This window comes from Athene cunicularia (genome assembly GCF_003259725.1).
Source record: "Athene cunicularia isolate RWA chromosome 2 unlocalized genomic scaffold, athCun1 chr2_part1, whole genome shotgun sequence".
NCBI lineage: Eukaryota > Metazoa > Chordata > Aves > Strigiformes > Strigidae > Athene > Athene cunicularia.
The window spans coordinates 29053535-29076675 of record NW_020799095.1 but is presented as its reverse complement, the minus strand read 5'-3'; the positions used below and the strand labels follow the sequence as shown (position 1 = coordinate 29076675).

General features: G+C 38.5%; 1 long non-coding RNA gene across 1 annotated transcript in view; it reads right to left on the bottom strand.

Annotated features, from left to right (window-relative positions):
- Positions 1-23141, bottom strand: part of LOC113476907 — an 86841-nt gene that overhangs the window by 14976 nt on the left and 48724 nt on the right. Inside the window, exon 2 of the long non-coding RNA XR_003397803.1 lies at positions 13682-13775. This is a non-coding gene — a long non-coding RNA (uncharacterized LOC113476907). The remainder of the gene's footprint in view (positions 1-13681; positions 13776-23141) is intronic.

Genomic DNA, 23141 nt, shown 5'->3' with positions numbered 1-23141 from the left:
AAAAAAAAAAATAAAAATTGGGGGTTTCACTTCTATAACAGAAAAACAACTTCTGTGCTGTGCCTTTTGCAAACTGATGGTATTTCCCAAGGACTCGGGGGATCCCAGTGGGGCTGGCTTTTATCCTGACAGAAGGAGAGCTTCAGCACTATCCTCACTTCTCTGACTGGCAGCTCTCCAGCCACTCGTCCCCAAGCCTGTAGCGCTGCTGGGGGTTGCTGTGGCCCAAGTGTAGAACCCAACAGTGGTTCAGATGATAGCTCAACTAACTGACCAACTGACAAGCATTGTATGAGCCAGACTTACCACCCAGAAAGCCCCTCATGCTGAAGTGCTGTAGTAGCTCTTCAAGATAGTCAGCAAATGTTTGACTGAGAACAGCCCTTCTTCTGTGAGATGTGTAGTCAAAAATACACATAGAGAGAGAACTATTTTTCTGAGCTCCAGGAAAAACCACTCTGCACCCAAATTCAACAGCCAAACTCCTTCCCAAATTGCTTCAAAATTTGTTTTGTGTTCTTGTCAGCATTTCCTTCATGTCTTTCAGCTTCCATCATCTTCATCTTTTATCCGGGAAGGAAAATGTCAGTCTAAACTATTTGGACTCATAGTCACCACCAGTATTTCTGGTTTCAACAAGTACAATCATTTTCATTACATTTAAGTCGAGCTTCCTGGGAAAGAAATGGGGAATCTCACCACAGGCACATGGCACATTCAAATTGTATCACCTATACTTACTAGGGCTATAACTCACAGAAAGAGAGAGAGAGAGAAGTATATTTCTCCATAGAGGAGAGGACACATTTTCAATACTGTTGCCCTTGGGGCTCTACCAAGCATCCGCTGCCACAGTCAGGCTGCTTGCTGTCTGTGTTTCCTTGGTTAGCCAGGGTTTTCCAGCTGGGAAATGGAGTGGAGATACCACTCTATCCTGCTTAAATGCTGTAGAAGAAGTAGAGACTTCAAATTACTACCCTCAGTTGGTAAAAAGGAAAAAAAAAAATGTTTTCCAAATCTCAAATATGTTCTTTCACCCAAAACCTGTTCTTTTGGTGAATTTCTGCCTAAAACAACTTCTGTGAATCCGAAGTCCTGATTCAAGGGCTTTTTCATCAGCAGTCTTATTTTAGGAACCTACTTTTCCAGAATAGTCACCCTTCAAGAAGTTTTCAGTGAATCCCAGCAACTGAGCACCCACATATCTTCTTTATGACACCAATCCTTCACCATTTTAGATTTTACCTAGAAACTGTGACTGTTCTGAGGATCACATATCCATCTTGTTTTTATAAAAAAAAGTCTTTTGCTTTTTCTCATTCTGCCATGTCATCCTGGACTCATCCCAGCAAAAATGTGATACCTGGATCCCTCCCTCTGGATCCATTTCGACCCCAGTTGATGTGGTTGTCACTAACAGATAGCATGCCACTCTATTTTCTGGGGCTGGTCTGGAGACATGTTTGTCAGTTTTTCTTAACAAGGAGTCTCCAGTCACATAGATCTGCATCTTTCTGATAGTGGTGTGTATCTTCAGTCCTATCCCTTCTACTCTGCCTTCTGTCTGCAGATCTTTCTCCCTTCTGCTCCCATTCTCTCACACAGTTTTCTACACACTGGCCTCATTTCTCCTCAGACTCCTTTCTACTTTGTCCTGTATTTTGTTTTTTTGATGTTGTTGTGGAATTTATCTTTTGGAGGTTTTTTTACATAAGTGTTCTTCACTTCTTCCTTTCCACTATAATTTTTCTCTTCATTCTTCAGCAAATCTTGCAATCGGTTGTTTCTTTATCTTTTTTCCTTATCACAGGATTTTCCCCACCTACTCAGGACTCTTCTTCCACCCAAGAACCTGCCTCCCACAGAAAAGTTCCAACTTTTGATAGCACTATCAGAGTTACTATTTAGATACCCCAGGCACTGTTATTTATTTTATAGCGCTTTGCAGCAAATCCTGTTTAATAGCTGTTGGATTAGGCATAATCTTTAGCCACTTACACAATATCTTAATTTCTGGTGTCCCAGAACAATACTATTTTATAGACTGAATCATTCTCGCACAGTACTACAGCATCGCATCATCCATCTGTTTTGGAGGTGAGTATTTTTATGCCTCAGTACTGAGCTTCATTTCATAATGGGCCAAATCTTGCTTGCCTTCTCTCTTGGTACATGCATTTCACTGTCTGAAGGAAGAGCACTGCAAATTCCAGCAAAACAGTTAAGCATTTGACTCTGTGATATACACCAATAAACTTTGAAAGTGTCATGGAGTTCTCCGCTTATCCTTTCCATGTTGTAACAGTGAAGTTGTATCTTCTGTTTCAAATGAAAAATCACAACAGAAAGTCTGCCCAAACCAGCAAGCTGTCAGATCGAATATGATGCTGAATTGTGCCTAAAATCAGCACATATAGGTTATGCCAAGTTTGAGTGAAAAACATAATATTCGAAATGTTTCTCTGTTTGATTTTGAACATAAGATAACAATCTAGTTTCACTTACAGATAATGAAAATGCTACTATGTCTTAGATTCAATTTTACATATATATATATATATATATATATATAAAGAAAATAGATCAATATTTACTCATAAACCACTCTGATTTTGAACAAAATCCCTAAAACAATTCTACAATACATAAGGAAAAGGGCAAAATTATCTTCAGCAAGAAAGAAGGTGTTCTTGACTACTGGTTCCATCCAGAAACCAGGAGCAGCTGAGCATGCATAAAACCCTCCTTCAGGCCTCTTTACAAAATTACTTTTCCTGAATGAAAGAAATGATAAAAGATTTAGAAAGTCCTGATGCTCTCAGCAGTCTCATCCATGGAATAAATTTGGCTAAGAGAACTAACCTATTTCATTTTTCTGTGGTTATCTGATTGTGGAGACGACAAACTCTTCAAAGAGGACTTCACAGGGCAAATGATCTGAGTTCATACATAAATGAAAGAGGGAATTCTCTTCATATAAAACACTTTTGCAAGAAAACCACTAACAAATCTAACTTCAGTTGGTATCAGATATGTACCATGTCAGCGATTTTGAAGAGAGAATGATGTTATTACTGAGGCTTTTTGAGTTACTCCTGAAGATTCAAGCAGCAGTGATGTAGCTTTTATCGTTTCATTTATTTTCATTTCTAATGACAGTAAAGTCATGATTTATCTTAACATCAAAAATGTTTAAAAAGCAACAAGAAAATAGAACAATTACTGTTGGAAGACATGTTAGAGTTCAGGATGTATCCAGTGAGAATAGAAAGATTTTTTTAAATGATGAATTATGGTAGTTGTATCTTATTACCTGGTGTGTACTGTGCATGGTAAATAATCTATGATTAAAAATGTGGATAGCCTGAAGCAGCCCTCAGTACAAGAGTAAAACTAATCATGAATGTACTGGTATAAATCACAGAGGTGACATACACAGAGTCTCAAGAGTGTGAAAAATTGTGAGGTGCCCTTCTTTATTCTTTTAAATGAAACAGACATTTTCTACAATGATGGCTTTCTAAATGGGATACTGTGATGTTCACTTCCAGTTATGCTGCAAGTTCAGTGAGATCAGCCCAGCTTCACAGGATGGACTCCCTTGGATCTTAAAGGAAGAACCGACAAGCCTGAAGAATGTTCCCTCCCCTGTTAACCCTCCCCTGAAGAGACAGACAAGTGCATATTGCAGGCAACCATAGATCCCCAGCTATGCTTTCACCTGATGAGACATGACCCTATGTCGATCTAAAAACCATGTGACCGTGTTGTCAGATCATCAGGTCAGAGCTAACATATTTTGTCCCTCAGCAGAATTTATTATCTCAGCCTGAATACAACCACAGTTTTGGTTGTATTTGGTTTTGCAAATTTTGGTCTTCTGGGAGTGCAGCAGAGCAAAGTTGTGTCTGTGTTTCTGTCCACATACACAATGATGTGTTTCACATTGATCATCCAAGGATGTCACCCCTTCTAGCCACAAAGGTATGAGCCCAAGTTCACTAAGAGTAAAAGATTACAATTCCTTTTTCCCATTGCCCCCTTTTGTTTACTGTAATTCCACTACTGCAGTTTCCCTATAGCTTGCTGATCGCCTATATCTTTCATCTTCTTCCAAAAGGAAAACTACCATAGAAATCTTCATTTTTGCTTCAATAGATTCCCCTTTTATTTCTTGCACATGTTTATTTCTAAGTTTTAAAATGACAACCCACACTCGCCATAACTGCAGAACGTGTTCCTCTGTGTTTTGAGGTACTCTCTTGGGCCATATCAGAAACTTTTTTCCCTAGAACGAGGAAAAGATCCCTCAGCCTTTTCCACTACATCAGGTTCTTTGGAAAAATCAAACCATTCTGTTGGGATGTTAACCACTGTCATGCAGAATACTGAATATCAGAGAGATGCCTTCTTACCATCACCTATTCTGTCAATATTCTAATCTCACTACAAGCTGGTTTTAGTTTTCTACAAAACATATAATTGTAGTGATTTATTTCAGAAGTTTCCCTTGGGATTCTCTAAGTAGCATGTATTCACAGAGGAAAAAAAATATTTTTCATTTCTTTGCATTGATTGATGCACATTTATCATCTGTTGCAACTGGTAACTGAATAAGCAGAATATTTTTGAAGTCTCTGCACTCTTTCAGATCCTTTCATCGACATTAGTGGTGTTAAATGCTCTGTGTGACTTCTGATCCTGATTCATCTCATCTACAGGGGTAATATAGGGCAGAGGAACTTGTTACAGCTTGCAGACTCTGAGATCCTCACCTGTGAAACTGTTCCCTGTTTGGCCAATTGGCCACCTGCCAGTGGAGAATAGCCAGAGCACTTTCAGAAGCAAAGCACACTGTCAGTTTAGTGTTCCCTACAGTGGAGAAATGCCCAGCTAGCAGTCATACAGAAACACCATAAAAGAACAGAAAAGAGAATGTGCCTTTTATTTTCAGTTGACTGATGCAAATTGAGCAAATGCATACAAGTATCTAAAGGTATATATTCATTTTGCACATGCATGCATGTCAGAAAATAAAAATGTGTTGAGATATTCACATGTACTCTGAAAGTAAGGCAGAGAAAAAGGGACTTAATAGGACTTACTGCTAATCAGCAATGCAAGTCCTCCTCAAAACGATTCCTCTCCTCTCCTCTCCTCTCCTCTCCTCTCCTCCTGCCAACTTACGACACTTAAACTACCAGCAGTGTGTTAAGAGAAACTCAGAAAAATTCATTCTGAGGTTTTAAACTGGGCACTGTTGTGAAAATTCTTTTCCATGAGGCTTTGCTCTGTGTGAGTCTCCAGTTCCCAGGGAGTCAGTCCTCAGGGATTGCTCTTCTGTATTTCTTCCACAAGTTCTGTCTCTGGCTGTTCTAAGCACTGGTATTTGGTAATGTATGAAGCTTCTTTGACAATATGAAACTTGTTCTCAAGGATGTTTTCTGAACAGCTGCTCTCCTACTGATCTATAGTACCCTTCACTCCATCATGTGCTTTGTTTCTCTGTGGATTTGCTTCTGAAATCCTGCAAATAATACCAGATTTACAAGTAATTCCTATGCTCCTACATAAGCAGCAAATCATAGATGTCAGGTAATGAAGTTCTTGCTATTTACCAGAATCCAGAATTCTGCAGTAAACTAATAAAATTACAAAAATAAATTAAAAATGAGTAAGATCATAAGTCAAATTAATACTCTTATTTCCACAGGCAAATGGAAAAGAAATCTACAAAGTGACCCCATAGCATGTGGAGTTAGACAAAATCACAAAAACCAAGGAAAACATTTTCATTTTCCATTTTGTAGAAACATTTTAATGTTATAAATTCTATTAAACCAACAGATATAAATATGAAGGTTCTTTACAAAGAAAAAACCTTTCACAAGATTTTTTTCTCTCTTCTACTATTATTGTGAATACCCTAAAATATAGTCCATCTGTGGTTATAGAAAATCACAAACAAACAGGCCTTTAAATAGAACGTTGATTTCCACAAGAAAATGACATTTTTAATTTAAATATAAACTTTTCATGAGGCTTATTAGCTGTGTTTTAATCTGCATTAGTCTGGTTAAAATATCCAATTTCCCTTTTTTCTCCTGTGATTCTACCACATTCTACTTTCTTTAGCTATTAGCAACAGTAATAATTCCAGCAAGCACACAGTCATTTCAGGCTTAGCTGTGTAGGCTTCATGTTTAATAAATCCAAACATAACTAGGAAGGCATGAAATAGAAAATATAATAATCACAGAGGAATGGCAGCCCTCAAATAACAGTCCACAGTAAATCTTACTTGTCCTGGCCCTGGACTGTTTCAAATCTACTTGACCCATAGCTGTAAGTGTGAGGAAAACTAGTATTTATTTTGTTGTGTTTTTGTTTAACCCTGGGAGAAGTAGAGAATTTCTCTGTGGCCTTCACTCTGACTTGCCAGCATCAAGTGCTCCCAGTCAGTCCCTCAGACAGGTCACCATCATTGGTGCCTGCTGTTTTAATTAAGTTCATCCTATTATCTGTGTACACATATCTATTGGGTGAAGATGGCCAAGTTTTGGTAGCAGGGAGTTGCGGATGTGTGACCCATGAGAAGAAGCCAAGGGCTGCCCCATGCAAGACACAGCCAGTTCCAGCCAGCTCCAACAGACCCACCACAGGGTACAGCCCAAAACATCAGCCAAGCTGGCAGTGCCTCTCTGAAAACATGTTAAGACAGGGCAGTCAAAGAAAGGAGGAGGAAACAAAAAGCGTGAGAAGCAGCAGAGGGAACACCAAGGTGAGAGAAGGAGAAGGAGGTACTCCATGGTGGAGCAGATGTTCCTAGAAGGACTGCAGCCCATGGAGGCTGCACGCCAGAGCAGAGGAAAAGAGAAGGAAGGAGTGTCAGAATTAAACCACTATGTTTTGACTGAAACCCACCCTCCACCACTCATTGCCTCACTGAAGTAACTGAGTGTGACCTGCAGCCTGTACCTGACCTCCTTGTTTTGATTTTGACCCACAAGTCTTCTTGCTCACCCACTCTTCCTACTTGCTCCCCCAGTCCTGTTGGGGGATGGAGGGTGGGGTTAGCAGCTGGGTGGGAGGGTGGCAGCCAGATGGGGCCAAACTACCACAGTGTGTCATTGTTTGTGCCATGGTGAGTAACCACAAGGGCTACTTTTGATTTGTAAAATGTTTTACTTCATTTTTTTCTTACAGTAATTCCCATGTCACATTCTGTAACCCTCCGCATCAATTCCTTATGTGCTCTGGCATTATCCTAATGGAAAAAACTGCTTGCTTTTTTGCTTGAAATTTTGAAGTAACAAAAAGTAGCCTTAAAAATACTCATATCATGTATGCCTAAAACTAGAGAGAACATAATCACAGTTCCTTTGTGTAAATTCTGTTCTGTCAGCCTAGAACTCTGTCAGATATGAAATCAGCATGTAAATACTTAGAATTTGGCCTTTGATCATTGATGGTTTCTCTTTCTCCATGGGAAACAACACTTGGTCCCCTGTTGTGAGCAATGAAAAGAAAAATCCAGAAGATAAAATACAAAATTGAAGTAAAATATTTTAAATACTTCCTACATACATGATCATTTCTAGGTAGGGAAGATGGCTCATTTCCCTAAAAGACAGCAGTAATGTTATGATATTTGTTGGCTGTGGCCCAAGAACTTCAAGAAATAGGCTCCAGAACAGCCTTCTGAAGTCCCAGAGTGTAGAATCAATCAAGAAACAGTTACAAATATTTTTTGTTACCACCTCTCTTTCCAAGAAAACGTGGAAGGAAAGTTTTGTAGAAAACTGGAGGTGTAGAATCTGCTCTTTCAAGATGTGAACCAATAAAGCCAAGTTGTTCTCTTTTACCTTTTCTCCCCCTTTTTCCTTTCTAAGGCTGCTACAGAAGAAGATTTATATAAAACTGAACTATTTTTTCAGACATTAACATAACACCAAATAGGTATACAATATCTAAGCCATATCAGTATTAAGAAACAATGCTTAACAAAATAGAAAATAGCTTAAAGTACATTTTAGCCACAAGTTGAATAACAAATAGAGAAAACTAGGGGAAAAGGTTGACTATTACAGGAATTAAAATTTCAGGAATAACCTCTCAACAAATGTTCACATATAATACTGAAATCATATGAACACAAATCCTACAGATATAATGGTGTGGATGAATCTGGTGATAATAGATATCATAAGATCTGCAATATATACGTGGGAAAGGAAAGTGATGACAATAGGAATTTGTCATGATGCTAAACAAGGGAAATTAATGTAAAAGAAACGATGATAGCTGTGATAACTCAGAAGAAGTCCTCAAGACTGTAACAAGTGCTACCATTTCTTGCCTGCTTGGTTCTCCCCAAAGCAGACTGTGTAGTAATGCAGACACTAGTTGCTTGCATGGTTTGTTGCTTGTATGCATCTTTCTCCTCTCTCCAATCAGAAGAGTGCTCTGGTGCTCTGACTGGCAGAGGTTTTTAACCAGTTTATTTATTAAAAGGGGTGTCTCTAGGATTTGGACCCTCAACTTCACATTAGTTTCACAGTGAAACTGTTTTTCCTATTTACAGGACAAGGTTTTCTTCTCCATATTCCCAGAACTTCATAGTGTAGACTCAGTCACTATGGCACTGTTTGAAGCTGTACAAATGGGCTGAGCTCTACAGATTGAGATGTCTTAGTCTGTGCTCCTAAATTCATCATTAGGTATAAGGTATGAGACTCTACCCCCTACTACCACCATGTTAGGCTTTTTGCCCTAGCCAGGTAATGAAATGCACAGTTTCACAGCATTTTTAAATATCAGATTGTTTAAGTCTTTAGATACAGACTAGATGAACCTCAGGAATATCATTTAGCAAACACCTGCGATTTTCGTTTTTTACTTACTTTTGCAAAGCAATGCTTAAAGTGAGGTAGTATGCATCAGTTCCTCTATCTCAACCCTGTTTACATCAGCCAGTACTTCAGTGTTGTCATAAGCAAAAGAAATAGTCAGAATGCCAGGAGCAGCAGCCATGTTGGGAACAGATAAGGTAGAGCTGATCAGTGAAGTTCTTCTCACTGAAATCTTGCAGAAGCTGTGGATCAAGATGGGTCCTGAGCCACTGCCTTCCCAAGAACAAAGCTCCTTCCCAGAGCAATGAGAAGACTTTCTTCACAGCAGCTGGAGAAACTGAGCCGAAGTGGCTTGGTGCTGACTGGCCTCATACTGCGTGGGTCACAGGCTTCCAGCAAATTTCTGCAGGCATGGGAATTGCCATCTCCTATGCAAAAGGACTCTGCACACTCCCTTCTCTAAGAGAACATGGGTAAGACACCTCTCCTCATCTCTTACATCCAGGGTATTACTCATAGGTAGGAGCCTAGACATGGTGTTGTGGTTGCAGCTGGAATAAAGTTAATATTCTTCCTAGTAGCTGGTATAGTGCTGTGTTTTGGATTTGGTATGAGACTAATGTTGATAACACACTGTTTTAGTTGTTGCTAAGCAGTGTTAATACTGTCAAGGACTTTTCAGCCCCTCAAACCGCCCTGACAGCAAGCAGGCTGGGGGTGCACAAAGAGTTGGGAGGGAACACAGCAAGGACAGCTGACCCCAGCTGACCAAAGGGATATTCCATACCATATGATGTCATGCCCAGTATATAAACTGGGAGGAGTTGGCTGTGGAACATCACAGCTTGGGCATTGGTTGGGTATTGTTCAGGAGGTGGTGAGCAATTGTATTGTACATCACCTGTTTTGTGTATTCTATTATTATTGTTGTTGTTATTATTATTATTGTTATTATTATTTTCCCTTCCTTTTCTGTCCTATTAAACTGTCTTTATCTCATCCCACGAGTTTTACTTTTTTTTCCAATTCCTGCTCTTACCCGTTTTGGCAGGGGGGGAAGAGTGGGCAGCTGTGTGGTGGTTTGTTGCTGGCTGGGGTTAAACCACGACACACTGACAATGTTCTCTGTTGATCACAATCTTTGGCCTATGTCAGACAAAGCAAAGCAATGAATATCAAAATATTCACTGAGCTGTTTACAAGATGCTCTTTCTTCACTGGACAGTAGGAGGAGCAATGAGAGCTCCAGCTCCCAGAAACTAAACAGAAAGAAACTTATCATTTATAATGCCAGGAATAAAGACACTATCTTCCCAGTTCTAGTCTAGAGGGGACTACAGCAAAGTTGGTTCGGCATAATTGTTGTCTACATTATATACAGAAAGAACTGTAACTTTGTAGGGAAAACTGTGTGTTTGGTTGGGGTTTTGTTCATTCAGTAATGGCAGCACTTCCTTCGAGGGACCAGGGGTACCATTGGCTAACAATTATTGAAAGCATATAAGTAATAGAACAGGAACAGCTCCTAATAAACATCCATCAAAAAGTAATATTCTGCATTACTGAAGTGAAAGCTACATAGGATATTTGGTAGCAATTATTAAATTTTGATATAACAAAACATATATTAACAAACTGAGATTTTACTTCATTAAAAATGTTTCATCCTTTTCTCTGTCCCCTCCCTCTAACACATTTAGTGATAAGAAGGATATTTAAATACCAAAACTAATCTTAGATCACTGAAAAGCAGGACTCAGGCTGGAAGTGTCCAAAAGTTATGGTATTTTGATGAATGCCCTCTACAAGAAAACCCCACCAAACAAAACCCAAAGCCCACCAAAATGACCACAAACAAATCACCACTTTCTATTCACTAACAATGTGATAAATAGTCTCAATACAGGATTTAAGTGCTGGCCGACCTCTGGGATTCAAACTAGTCCTCATTTCTCCTATCCCATAGTCCTGTTACTCAGGAATGTCAGTGGTGGGGCCAGTCAATGTAATTTAAACAATCATTTCCCACGTCTCTTGTAAATAAGAATCATTCTCCAGCACTGCTTACTTTTTGCCTTTAAAAAATTTTCCTTTACATGAGACATTTTTTGAGAACTTGAACTTTGTGCAATTCTCTCTTTACTAGTCATGTTATCATGTAGATTTTAGTAAGTATATCAGAGAAATCTACAAGCAAATCAGATTATGAGTTCAGAGACTTCCCACACGGTTTTGCATTAATCCCTACACTGAGAACAGTAACTCCTTTGAAAGCAAAAGGAAACAACTGCAGACTTCATTCCACGAGTGAGTATGGGTTCAAATCCACCCTCAGGAGCACTTCTGAATCCCATAAATATTAGAAGAATGGCTCAAGTTTGCATACTGAAAATGACCCTGCTGCTTTTTAAAGTATACAATAGGGAAGTAGAGCCAACAAGAATGGAAATGGCATTCTTTTAACAAGCTGATTATTTAATACAAAGCCTCCTTCAGGAAAATAAGCAAAGGCACTGCCAAACATTACTGAAATTTTACAAGGGTTTAATGCCATATAAGCTGTTTTTCTTGTGGATTTTTGGTGGGTTTTTTGTTTTTGTTTTTTTATTATTATTTATTTTATTTCTTTTAATGTATAAGAGAGCCCTCTCAAAGCTGGATAAATGTAGCAAAAGAAGCATTCACTCAAACTCCAAATGACTACTGAAATTTAGTATTTTTAACACCCTGATATTTATGAGTTTCCATCAATGCCTACAAACTCTCACATATACTTTTCACATAATACCTGTACTGATAAATGAGAAAGGGAACATGAGGTCTCTGAGAAGGAACTGGGGAAATGAGGAGAAGTACGAGAACAGGATATTTCACTATTAGTCAATGATCATTTATGCCCTCTTTGAAGGTCTCATTCTTCTAAACAAGAAGCAAGGCCAATGTAAGATATAGATATGCAGCTCTACAACACATAAAAAAAGTATCCTTCTTAAAGTTCTTATTTATGAAATAGTTTTAGTTTTGTACAACGCAGTATATATTGACAGAAGTAGAGGTGCCTTTGCCTGACAATTTGGGCATAAGTAATAATGAGTCCTAATTATGGTAAAATTTCTAATTGCTACAAATACTAAGCAGGTGGCCATGAATATCACTCACTGACTCCCAGTTTGAAAATATTTAAGATGTTTTCTAATCAACATCTTCCTCAACTCTCTCCTCAGTTGAAAGGCAAGTCCTATTAAAGGAATTATTTTAAAATTTGGCACAAATAGCATATAAACAATAGCAGATTTTTGTCCCCATTGGAGACTTATGCTTCTGCTGGTTTATGTTACCAGATGTAAACATTTGTTCTCTCTAGAAAGCTTAGGAAACAATAAATTCAATACCTGAGCACAGATTCTCTTTGTGTCAGTGGCACGGTAATTAACACTTTTTTTCCAGTAATGCACACATGTGTGCACACACATGCACACAAACACACATGCAGAGTAAGAAGCAGATTTTTGCCTTGCCAAGTCTGCTTTGTATCATTCTCACACAACAAAGCAGACTGACACCAAACAGAACAAAAAGCACCAGTAGAAAAACAGGATAATTTCCTGGGAAAATAGGACTGAAATAATGGTTAGCAGAGGGGTCTGGCTGAGGAAATAAGGACTGTCAGGATCCATATGACTGTTGTCTTACAAAGTATCCAAAAGAACACTTCCTTCCATTGAAACATAATTTAGATAAACACTGCTTTTGTCTGTCAGTCAGTCTGGGCTGGGCTGTGCCTCACTGAGGATGGAGCCTTTCCCAGCTCTTTGGAAGGCAACTGGTGTGTGCCAACATTTGAAATGTTAGCAAATTCTAAGAACAATTTGGTGGTGGGATCTCTCAACATCAGGCAACCACAGGATGTTTACCATCTTCTCAGCCATTCCCTTCCTAGATCTGTTCCCAAAGCAAGTGTTTGCACCAGTTTCCACAGAGTATAAAAGCACAAACATTATATAATAGATGACTTGTTTCTCATAAGCCAGAATAAATTCTTTTTCCATAAAATAAAGTCTACAAATATTTTTTCTTCTAAGTCTAAAGATACTTAGTTACTTCCTAAGGTTGAGACTGATTCATGGCAATGTTGACCATGTTGGCAAGCTGAGGATCACTTTCACTGATTTTGTGTGCAACATAAAGATCAAAGTAATCCACAATGGGTCTTTTTTTTCCCCTCCTCAAAACTGTGAAGGAACTGCTGACCATTAACTATAATATTGCTGAAAACATAATTTCTAAGACATCAGCTGAGCTTTTGCTTGCCCAAAGCAAACCACAGTTTCTCTTTTGTTTCATAGGACAGAGTAAATCACTGTAAGAATGGCAGGAAAGTCATCTGTGTTGACCATTAACATAGGCTGTGCTGCAGTCTGAACAAAACAGATGAAAGGAAATACACAGAAAGCTACTTGTGGCAGCAGCAATGGACCTGACATTACAAGTGAGACAGAAAAACAGAACTCTGGTTTATTCCTTAGTTATAACTGTCATTTAGCTGGATATCAGGACTGTCCCTGTGTGCACACTCAATGCACTAAAATCACTGACTCCCTGGGAGAGTGGTCCGGGAACTCCACAGCACATCCCTGAATAGACAAGATGTTCAACTGGCTTGAGACAATGGAGTGGGCTGAAGCAATGTGACAGACCCAGCTCATCACCATTTTCATCACAAAGCATTTGATTAACTCTTGTAGGAGATCTTCAGGGGGTGACTTCAGACAGTCCTGAAGATTCCCCTCAGGCAACTCCTGCTGTGTCAAGACAAATTTTTTGCTTACAGCAACTTGGGTGAAGAGTCTGGCCCTTCCAGGCGGTTTTTGTGGCAGAGCTGGCATAGATTAAATACTTGTAAATAGTCAGTAGAAACGGTTCCTGCAAGTGGAGAAACAGTTTTGTAAATGGGAGTTGGAGATAATTCAGTTTTGAGATTCTGTGATAACCTCTAGCAATGGATGATGCATGAGCTGGAGCGGTCATGTAGGACCACAGTCCAGCTAAGTTATAAGTGAGCAGAACATCACTTTGGGTAATCTCATCTGTGACTCTCCCAACAGATTCTGATTGCCACCCAGACAGCAATGACTATCCTGTTCAAGAGATTTGATTTCCCATGCAAGTATTATTTTATGCCAAGATAAACTACAGGTTTTAGCAAACACTCTGCCCATAGGTGTCTACGTAACACTAGTTTTGGTGTAACCTAGAGCAGGTGTGAGAGATGAAAGCATTCCCAAAGAGACAAATGGCAGAGTGGAACAGAAGTTGGCTCAAGCAGGACAGAGAGCAGACTAAGCAGAAACACTACTTCAGAGAAGTAACAAGTGCTGACATTTGAGCAATAAATTGCAAAAGTAACGGGTCTTTCATGTTTTTTTTCACTCAGTTGATTTGTTCATAGCACATTTGGAGCCATTAGAAGGGAAATTTATCCTGCTGAAGATGACATTGAATGGTCTTGGACAAACCTTAAGCCTTGAGAACGACATCTCCCCACAATCAAGATATTTAATACTATCACCATCTACTAGTTTCTTCTGGACACTGGTGACTGGGATTTTTTCTTTCTATTCCTACTTTTTGCTTTTCTTCCCAAAACCTCTGTAGGAACTAATTTTCAATAGAAGCTTTAATTTTTGTTTAACAAGGTCATTGCTAATGTTTCATAATTGGCATGATAGTTATTTTTTTTTGTTAAAAATGAACTTCAGTGAGCACAAGGCATATAACTCATGAAGGGGGTTTTTGCAAGATGGAAAAAATAACTGAGTGATATGGTCAGTTCTTGAGAATGCTGCAAAAAGAAGTAGGGTAAGGACAAAGCACTTTCCACTTTAAATTATTCTATATAATTTTTGGTGGATGATGACTTTCTTGTCTAAACTACCAATAAATAAAGGCTTTTCTGCGAGTTCTGCAAGGGATTAACTCCTGATCTCCTCATCTACACACTTTCATACATAAGCTTTAAAACCCTGTGGGAATACTGCGACTTTGTACTATGGTAAGAGACAAAACCCTCACTGATTTTCTTTCCTAATTTGGCTAGGAATTGGTAATTACGTTGTATACACTATATCTAATCTGATCTTAAATTTTTGTCATATAAAGCTGCAGCTGCTAATCTGCAAAGAAAGACATTTCTTCCAATTTTCAGATCAGTGAGTAGTCTCTACATCATGGAAACAAATTCACACTAGTATAACAAATACTGTTTATCTGTTGGCCCATGTAAAATCTTAAGCATCAATGTATGGAGGCTTCTCAACCACAGAAGCTGTGATAAAATTTTGTTGAAATAAGTGCTACTGGCCTTTTAGATGCTTTGAAATACTCAGGTTCAATCGCTGTTAAATCCTAGAGCAATTTCCCTTACACACAAAGAAGATGCAGAACTTCTGGCACTTTTTACTACCGTTTCTGTTCTCACACATCAATGCATGATCATAAATGATTTAATGTAATAAAGAATTCTTTGCACAATGGAGAGAACCGGTTTTGACTAACATAATGAAAAAACATCTAAATATATTAGGAAACAAAGGAAGAAGGAACCAAGGGAGTTTTGCTGCAAATATTTCATACCTTCATCTAGATATATAGTATGTGTGCATATATATACACAGACATAAAATAGATTTATACTCTTTTTGAACATTGCCAACATACTTGTTCATCCTTAATTGTAAGTTATCTTCTCAGAGACTAAACAGATTTACATATGTTTGAAAGTTTCACCCCAGGCCAAACGGAAATTTATTGTAAGAAACTGATCCACTTTAAGAAGCACCTACAATTTAAGGTGATTGTATCACTGGATTTCATTATGTAAGAGAACATACTGACAGGTACCATAATGGGAATGGGAATAAAAGAAATCTCATTAAAGTGGTCTTAGAAGACTGAAGTTTATTCAGCCTACAGCTGTGCTGTACTATCATAGTAGCCAGAATGAAGCAGGCAAGGAAGTTCTGACAAAGATTTCAGAAAGAACAAGACATTTTTGACAAAACCAGGCAAGAGAAAGAGAAAACTTATATTCTTTAAAGAGCCAGAAGTTTGTAATACCATAGAGCAATATGAAATTTTACAGTGTCATCCATCTGTTTCAGGAGCCTGTGATATCATAACTATCAAAAGTTTCAGGACATACTTTCAATATACAGTTACTTTCCTTCTGAGTTATTACTGACAAAAGTAATTGTTGAATCTAGGTGCAGAAAATTAATTTGGCCTCTTGGTAAAATTTTATCAGAGTGGTGATCTCTTTCATACCTCTAGCAGAAAGACAGAAAAATAAAGGAAAAGTTTTCTGGTACCACTCACAGGCACACACAGAGGCCACGCTATCACTTTCATACAATTTTAGTGCAGTAGCTGGACTGTAATAGCTTTTGGACACCTGTACATTGTAGTGCAAGATGTAGTACATTATTGTTTGTGACACCCTCAAACACCAATTTACTAGGCTACAGATTGCTCTGAGCCCAATAAATCTTTACAAACCCATCTAGAGTGGCTGAAGAACACTTTCCTCCCCCTCTTTCTCCCTTCCCTTTGGTAGAGCTGGGTTGGTTGGGTTTTGGGGTTTTTTTTTTTTTGCAAGTGTTCTACCTCAGATTTTGTCAGCCTGCAGTATTGAATTTTTCTGTTGTGTAATGATGGAAAAAGGCCTAGAAAACTGTTCCAGTTTTGTAACGCAAATCACATTGAGAAGAGTCATTTATGTAGTTAAAAGGAAAAAATAGAAAACAGTTATCTCACCAGCTAGGTATATTATTACTATCTTATTTTAAATGCTATGAAAGCTGTAAAATAAAGCCGGTTCCTAGGGAGAAATGGTTTTTACTCTCACTTCCTCAGTTTCTACATACAAAAGACTATTGCAAGCAGCTGGAGCTCCACCTATGTCTAAGTGGGAGCTACATGCACTCTACAGTGTGTTATCTTTAAAGTCAGGTAAGATCAAGAGGCATGTTCTGGCTGTGTCTACATAGATACTCCCATCAAACAGCTCTCCAGCTAAATTTCAGTTTTCAGGCATCCTAAATTTGCATCTGCACCGCTGAGCTTATTGCACATTAAGCTCATCCATGCAGCAGGCAATTTTTTTGGGCTAACAACAGTTTTCTGCTGTCGATATGTACAATTTTATACTAACCAAAGCTATTAATCCTGCTTTTATGCGGGGAGGGGGAAAGAAAAAAATTTTTTTAAAAAAGTCTCCATTGCGATGAGATTCTCTGCATTTCATAATCACTTCAAGCAATTACTTTTGCACATTTTTAGCTCACAGGTGCAGAAACTCTACCATTCCCTCCTCTGTTTCACTATGTATGTTTGATTATTTTTATACTGCTTTCCCAGAAGTTATTGACAACATGCTGACAGTGGGGAATACACAACATCTCACAGAGACACTCTGGGAGTGCATGTACAAGAACACATTTTCCACGTCACTCTCAGTGAATTTACAGCCCAATGTACTGAGAACAAACAGTAATCTGCTGCTCACCATCAGAGACCTCAACATCCATCCTTGAGAGAAATGTCTTAAAAGCAGATAACTTCTGTAATTTTAGGTTCTGCTTCAAGCAAGCAAATGATGAGAACAAGCTGCCAATAGCTGTGCAGAGACAGAAAGAATCAGTTAAACTACAGAAACCCTCTGGAGGGAGAGTTGGTAGTCTGCTTCATTTACAAAGCTGAGAGGAAGGCAAGAGGTTGATATTTATTTTTTTTTTTTTAGTCTGTTTAGGTAAGTATGGTTTTCAGGACTGACTTGTACATCAGTGGAATAAAACTAATGCATTTTTTAAAAAGCTAAACTGAAAGCAGATTCAGTTGTCCAGGAAGGCAAAACCTCTCTGAGAATGCTAGAAAGCTGTTTCCTCTCTGAATTTTGGACTAGTGGTACTAACAATAGAATAGTTACTGTTCCAACCCAGCATGACTCAGGGCAATCCCAAGCACAAACACAGGCTGGTCAATGAGTGGATTGAGAGCAGCCCTGTGGAGAAGGACTTGGGGGTATTGGTCAGTGGAAAACTGAATATGAGCCAGCAATGTGCGTTTGCTTTAATCATCTCTTTCCAGCTCTAATCTCCCAAAACCAACATATCTCATCTGCTAAAATTAATCTCTCTCTTTTCTATGAGCACATTAGTTGTGTTCACATCAGTTTGTCAGCTGTAATTAGCCCACAGGTACTTCCAGACACATAATGACGCTTGATTTCTCTTTAGATGACAGAAAAAGGTCAAATCCAATAAGCTAAATTTTAAAGGTGAGTTCAAGTGGTCACCTGTGTTGAGGTAGGATGCATTGGTGGAGTTCTTCTTGTCCCTATTTGGTTGAGTTCCGCCCAAATATGAACAGCCAGTTACAAATTCAACTATAGCTAATTGTTCCTCTTCAGGGAACTCCTTCCAAAGACACTAGTCACAACTCCCCATTTGTTTACAGTAAATAATTTGTTCACATGGTACAAGGAAAGACATATATATAGTGAGAGGTAGAGAAATGTTTCCTATTTCTGCATCCCAAAGAGATAAAAATGCTAAATGACCTCTTCCTTTGCATCTGATTATCTTCTTTCCTTATGAGCAATGAGACAGAAGAAAATAAAATTAAAAAGGGTTGAGACATGACATAACCAAGAATGTTTATCTGAAGTGCAATGGAAGCCTAAAAGCTTCATAAATATTTTCAGAAAAGGATGCTTCCATATGCACAGGAGTCCCTTGTTAAAGGCTTAGAGAACTTTGGAGCCCAAATTGGGGATGTTTTAACTGACATCCAAAGTAAGTAATGCCACGGACTAGAGAATCTGAATTGTTCTTTAAATTGGTGACACCTAAAATCACCTTAATCTGGGAACTGGCTGAACATCAGGCAGCATGAACCTACCTTTAAGTCCTCTTTAAGATCAAGCATAAGACATCAGTCTCTTGGCCAACACAGCTGAGTTTTTTTGCAACACATAGAATAAAATCTGTTGCCAACATTGTGAAACAGCAGTTGTTGGGAGAGGGTGGTATCTCATCTGTCTTGTTTTACAAGCACAAAAGAAAATGAAGCAAGGGAAGAAAAGTCAGTTATGAAATTACAAAGACTTTTTTTAAAAAGGAGGGAGACATCAATGTCTTTTTATTTTCTTTTTTTTCTGCTGTGATTTTCCAACTCTTTTCCGCTGCTGAACTCAGGTATCAATTTGCAACTAACTCAAGCCCTGTGGGCTGCGTGATGAGTGCTCTGAAACCCTTCAGGCTGGGGCCAGCAACAGATCTCTGTTCAGATTGTTCAAATTGATTTTTCTGAACACACAAGCAGACTAGGGAAAGAAGGCATATACTATACGGGTAATCTAAGCAGAATGTACTGAGGGGAAAAAAGATAATTCCTATCATGTATAAAATTCTGACATTTCAGTGTTTGTTTTTGCCCCAGATCTGAATGCAAAAGTTTAAATATAGAGATTTGTGGGAGATGCAAATTCCTTATGTCCCCTCAAAGAATCATTTCAAAAAAAGAATCCGAGCATTTTCTTTCAAAACTGTCAGAAAATTCTTAAGTGATATATATGTATGCCTAGAGTTTATGATATAAAAGAGCTTTAAACATTATCAAAACAAAACACTTGAAGGTTTATTCACTGAAAATTGTTAAAATGAAAAATCTTCCCATTTCAAAGAAACTGTCTTTTTGGATAAAAACTTTTTCCACTGAAAAATCTTTGTCTAGTTCTACCTACAAGTCAGTGAGGGAGATTTGCTTTCTACTGTGAGCCAAATCTGCAAATAGGCAGAGGTGAATTATCATTCTTTGGGAAGCTTTTGTTTTGTAATACATTCCGTGTGTACAGTGCTGCTTACCTGGGGATCTCAAAACATTTTGCACAGGTTACAAACAGGAGCACACGGCACCTGTACCAACATGAAGTTTGTTTCAGGCTGTTCCAAAGCTGGAGCCTCAATCCCCCCTCAGCTGCATGACATACATGATGTTTCATATTCAGTCTTCTCTCCAGAGTCAATTCAACAGTTCTAGTGTCAGGCAATTCAGCCTAATGCTTGCTGCAGTTCTGCCCATACATATAGGATGGACACAATCTTCTCTGTGATCTTCTCTGCAATGTGAACCAAGCTGGGTCTAAGGGGAGTTGCTCAAGCGGCAAAATTGGTAGAGGCAGTTTGCTGCCAACCTACTTCCTCCTTACTTGTACCCTATTTGTTATTTACACAATGCAGTGCCAGAGCTACATTTTCCCAGAAACTTTGCACTAATTTGAACGACAAAAGACACGAGAAATAGTGGAAACAGAAATCTTGAGGGTTGGGTAGGAGAGAATTCACAAGGTCTCCTGTCACTTTCAAGATTTTCCATGTCTAGCTGCCAAGAAGGTCAGGCCCATGGGATGACACTGAAATACTTCTGAAGAAATATGCCTTCATTCTCTCCCTTTCTGTGGGGGACAGTTAGAAATGAAAGGAACCAAGGAGCTATTTTTCTCACCTTTTTCTCAGAGAAGGTTTTGTCTTGACTGCCCTGTGGACTTTTTTTTTTTTTTTCTCTTCTCCCTGTTCAATCATTACTCTTTAATAAGCTTTTGACATTAAAATAACATTCAGGATCATTAGTCCTTCTTGCTCCCGTCTAGAGCTGAAAGCCCTCATCAAAAGGATGCACTTGCTGTGACAAGGGGAAGTCATTCTTCCGCTGCAGAATGACATTCTATATATTCCGTAAAATATGTTAATTATAGTTTAAAATCTGTCCCGATAAACATGCTACTGACTCTCCCCAAAATCCTTTGTCTTAGCCCAGCTGAAAGAATCCCTCCCTTTGCCTTCTGAGATCTGTAGCATAAGATCTTGTGCAGTATCTCCTTATGAGATCATCAGATTTCATCCAGATACTAGTCTACTGAATTGAAACCAAAACAGACCACTCTCAATGTCATGGTAGGCTTATATTAGGGCAATATACAATATTGGAGTGATATTAGGGAGTGAAACTTAATCATGAAAACAAAGTCCATCACTTTCTTCTTTTATAATCCTCTTCCACTTTCACATTCATGTGATGGTCCAAAATGACAGTTTATCTATAAGGCTGATGGAAAATTCATTGCAATTGAAGGTGTTTGGACCTGCTGCTTATCCAGCAAAAAATCCTTGCCAGTCCCACCTGCCAAGTTTTTGTCAAGTCTATTGTAGACATGGTGTTTCCTCCGCTCTATGGCCATAACACTGAGCATGCCAGGTACTTCTACACATTCAGCTGAATCCTCATCTGGGCAGAAATATTGGCCATGCTGAAGCTGATGTCATTGACTCTGAGAATTTTTGTCCAGTCAGTGTTTCACCCCAGGTGTCTGTCACTCCCATTACCACCTGTCACCTTTTTGTCACAGCTGCTGCAAGCAACTGCTATGTGCTTGTCTAGCTGGGCTTTATATTGTCACTCACCGGGAAGCTATATTCAATGTTAATTGTTACTTTTTGATGTCTTCTACCAAAAATAAAAGTAGTTTCTGTATGGATTAATTGGTGATAAACAATCTTCAGTCAGTGTATTTAATTGTCTGGTGGATGCAAATCAATCTCTCTCACAAAAAGCTGCTTGAAACCAAATCAGCCTGAAAAGATCTTTTCCTTTAAATTACAGTGGTACTCAGTCTTTCTCAGATATTGTAGCTCAAGTGAATTACTGGAAAGAATGGATACTGAGAACAAAAGAAAAATGATTGGCAAGAATAGAGGCTGATAGGATTGAAATAAAAACCTTCCAGTAGGGAGGCCTGAGCATAACTGCACGTCTTTGCATATTTCCCCAAGGAACAGGGTAACAAATGGTTTTGGCAGGAGGGAGGCATTTTAAGGTAGCAAAATAAAAGGGTCATGTATCAAACCAAATTGTGTTGGCTTTGAGATGTATTAAATCTTTACATGATCTTGTTTTTCTTTACAAAGCTTTTTTTTTTTTCTCTTTAAAGAAGCTGAAGACTCAACACTTGTGTTTCTTTAATAATAATTATGCACTGCGTATTTCTGCCTGTATGCATTGTACGTAAGGTTATAACATCCCCATAAAAAGCAAACTTCAATTTAAAAAAACAATAAGGTTGCAAAGACTGTAAAATCTAACAAAATTATGAGATGCTGAAATTCTGATTGTACTTCCTTAATTGAATCTCCCCAAATAAAGCACAGGAAATAGCTTCTCATTGCATATTCACACATACCCACAAACTTACAGTTTCTTTGTCTCATACAGTGAGCAAAATATTTTCCACCAATGAGTAGCTTTAGCATTTGGCTAAAATAACACAAAACAGGAATTACTTTGAAGAGACGTCTAGTATTAGGCCCACTGTGGGAGTCAAACAAACAGATTTAAAAATGCAAAATTCATAAGAGGAGACAAAAGGAACAACCACACTGAGAATGCAGGAAAGAAGTGAAGTGAAACCAAGAAAGAATAGAGAATAAGGACAGAAAGGGGAGGAAATGAAGCCTGTGGTAGAATATATTACAGAGAGAACTACTCGTTCACTTGTGGGAATTGAGTGGGATTCAAAAAGCTGAAAAATGGTCTACTGCTTAAGGACTGGAAAGAATCCTGGAACCGGCAAAAAAAGACATAGAGTCTCTCAAAAATTAGTTTTTATACAACTGCAATTTTCACTAGTCCATGTTTTGTCAATGCAACATCAGTTGGCTACTCAGTATAAATCCTGAAGCATTTCTCTCATACTTAAGTTCTCAGTTTAGACAAACAACCTAGCGATCATGCAGTTCCCTATCTTGCACCTTTTAAAATCTTCTGACAGTGTATATGAAGGCAGCAACATTTCACTGCTCTTAAACAAATCTGTGACACTTTTTCATTCATTGTTTAAACTCCAGTATCCTACAGTCATGCAGAGAAATGTAAATCTCCTCTTGCTGGCTCATTTAAGAAAGCTCTGGAGGGGACAACAACTTATTCCTTCACAAAAAGTAATACTCCATAAGGATTCCAAGCAGAAGGAGAAAACCAAACCAACCAACCAAACAAACAAAAAAAAACCCCACACAAATAATTTTGTATCCTGAGGCCCAGTTTTCCTGGAACATATATAAAGACTTTTTTGCACCTCTTGACAGATGATTCAGGACCCTTATATTCCAGTCTTATCCAAATAAAGGAAGAAGATACCCATCAACACTGAAAATGTCACCCCGACCTTGATACATG